This window comes from Ranitomeya imitator, chromosome 9, assembly GCF_032444005.1.
Source record: "Ranitomeya imitator isolate aRanImi1 chromosome 9, aRanImi1.pri, whole genome shotgun sequence".
NCBI classification, from domain to species: Eukaryota; Metazoa; Chordata; class Amphibia; order Anura; family Dendrobatidae; genus Ranitomeya; species Ranitomeya imitator.
Window position 1 is genome coordinate 21,231,121 of NC_091290.1, and position 3,301 is coordinate 21,234,421.

The following is a 3,301-nucleotide window of genomic DNA, read 5'->3' on the forward strand; positions in this document are numbered from 1 at the left end:
GTCGCTGTAATTTTTCAGTCGCTTGGGGTTTTTTTTTTTCCAGGATTTGTCGCTGTATTTATCATACAGTCCTGGTGTACATTTTTTCATGTGTTTTTATTAAATTTTTGGGAGGAGGCAAAGAGCAGTTCTGCCAATTTTTTTTTTATTTGGCTGTGTTCAACAAACAGGTTAAATGTTTTTTTTTTTGTTTTACACTGGGTCCTTCCAGATATATTTATACTAATTATGTGGGTTTATTTTTTTTTTTAATTACATAGTAAAGGAGGAAAATTGGATTTTTTTTTTCAGTATATATTTGATATTAGACCCAGACTCTGGGTGCCATGGCAACGCATCGGCGACCACCGCGGTCACGTCATGTGGCGATAAGCCCACCTTCATCCGTGTAACCCCCAAGATGCTGCAGTCGCTGTTGACCGCGGCATCTAAAGTCTTAAGCGGAGGGGACCTTCAGCGCTATTCACCTTTACACCCACGGATGGCGGCCTGGATGACAATCCATGGCGATCATGCACCATCAACAGGATAGGCTATATATGTAGGATTGCTGGGGGGTTAGACAGCAAAGATCCCCTCAAAACCTGACAACGGGGGTCCCAAAGTACTGATGTATGTGAACGTTCAGTGCTCCGTGGACCTGGCAGAGAGCTGTACTGGCAGTCCCATAGAAGTGAATGGAGTGCGGCCTGAGCGCACACACTACGCCTCCATTCTCTCAGCTCATTTGGAGAACCCCAGTTCTCTTTTTTTTTTGGGGGGGGGGGGGGGGGACCAGCATTCTGAACCCCTGGAATCAGTTCTCCCCTAGTTTGTGGCTTAAGCCATTGTCAAGAATGTCTAAAAATTCCTAATATTTCATCCGTCTGATGCAAAAATTGCTTTTGGTCATTGGCTGAAGATCATTGCGTAATTGATGGATTTTATGGGTTTTATCCGTCAGCTTACGTCCCATTGGGATCTCTCCGCTGTGGATCTCCGGGTAATCTTGCATCGCAAACGTCAAGATTCGTGGAGATCCACAAAAATAAAATGGCAGGCTGCAACTTTTTTTTGTGAAATCTCATTATCAACATTGCTGTTGTCATACAGTCATGGACGAAAGTGTTGGCACCTTTAATATTGTTCCAAAAAATGAAGTACGGTATTTCTCCCAGAAAATCATTGCAGTTACACGTTTTGGTATAGGCACACAGGTTTATTTCTTTTGTGTGTATTGATTTGAAAACACACACACACACACACACACGACATAATTTCCCACAAAACCCCAAAAATGGACCTGACAAAATTGTGGGTAAACAACTTTGTTTCAAGCATGTGATGCTCGTTCAAACTCCCCTGTGGCAAGTAACAGGTGTGGGAAATCTGAAAATCACTCCTGAAGCCAGATAAAAAAGGGAGAAGTTAACTAAATCGTTGCATTGAGAATAGAAAGAGGAGAAGAGGACTTGAAAACCAAAATTGTTAAAAAATATCAACAATCTCAAGTCCATCTCCAGAGATCTTGATGCTCCTTTGTCCACGGTGCGCTACATAATCAAGAAGTTTACAACCCATGATGCTGTATCCTTCAGGCTGATACAACCTGATATTATTGGTGTTAAATCCTGTTTACACGGGCAGAAGAGATGAGAATAAATCATGTCCACATAAAAAAATCCAAATCAGCGGATGAATGAGAAAAGCGACAATTATGGGCACGTTCACACGCGCTGACGATTGGGAACGCATCTTCCCATTCCTTATCCCCGATTATTGTTGCGTGTAATAGGGCTTTATACTCAAACCACGATACACCAGAGTCCAACGTTTACCACATAGAGGTTCAAAGTTGTGGTGTAAGTGTTACGTGTATCCACAGGCCAGATGACTGTGCTTTTGGCCAGTATCTGTTATGGCTTGACGCTGATCTCTCCTTCAAACCACATATCCAAGCCCTTTCCACTTCCTGCCGCTTTCAACTCAAAAATATTTCACGAATCCGTTCATTCCTCAACCATGAATCTGCAAAAATCGTAGTCCATGCCCTCATCATCTCTCGCCTTGACTACTGCAACCTCCTGCTCTGTGGCCTCCCCTCGAACACTCTTGCACCCCTCCAATCTATTCTAAACTCTGCTGCCCGACTAATCCACCTGTCCCCCCGCTATTCCTTGGCCTCTCCCCTCTGTCAATCCCTTCACTGGCTCCCCATTGCCCAGAGACTCCAGTACAAAACCCTAACCATGACGTACAAAGCCATCCACAACCTGTCTCCTCCATACATCTGTGACCTCGTCTCCCGGTACTTACCTGCACGCAACCTCCGATCCTCACAAGATCTCCTTCTCTACTCCCCTCTTATCTCCTCTTCCCACAATCGGATACAAGATTTCTCTCGTGCATCCCCTACTCTGGAACCCTCTACCACAACACATCAGACTCTCGCCTACCATCGAAACCTTCAAAAAGAACCTGAAGACCCACCTCTTCCGACAAGCCTACAACCTGCAGTAACCACCGATCGACCAAACCGCTGCATGATCAGCTCTACCCTCGCCTACTGTATCCTCACCCATCCCTTGTAGATTGTGAGCCCTCGCGGGCAGGGTCCTCTCTCCTCCTGTACCAGTTATGACTTGTATTGTTTAAGATTATTGTACTTGTTTTTATTATGTATACCCCTCCTCACATGTAAAGCGCCATGGAATAAATGGCGCTATAACAATAAATAATAATAATAATAATAATATGGCTATAGGACAGTACACCTACTGGAATAGTTCCCATTTGCTGCCAGCAAGCACATAACACATGAACAATCCCTTGTAGGATTGTTACTAGTGATGAGTGAGCGTGCTGGGATAAGGTGTTATCTGAGCATGCTCAGTGTCTTCGGCATGCTCGACAAATATGTTCGAATCCCCACAGCTGCATGTCTTCATGACTGTTCGACAGCCGCAACACAAGCAGAAATTACCCGTATGATAGATACAGGGCTATGGAGTCGGTAAGCCAAAACCTCCGACTCCTCAATTGCCATGACACCAACTCCACCAAAATGGGCTCCGACACGGAAACCGACTCCACAGCCCTGGTGAGACAATCCCTGTACGTGTTGCGGCTGTCGAACCACCACGAGCCATGCAGCCGCGGGGACGGAAGACACATTTTGAGCATGCTGAATACACTCGGTTAGCACAAGAGCATGCTCAGATAACACCTTAACCCAGCTCGTTCCTCACTAGTAGCCACTCATTTACGCCAGTGTACAACAGACCAGAGAGGATAGATGAACGATTACATACAACACAACCTG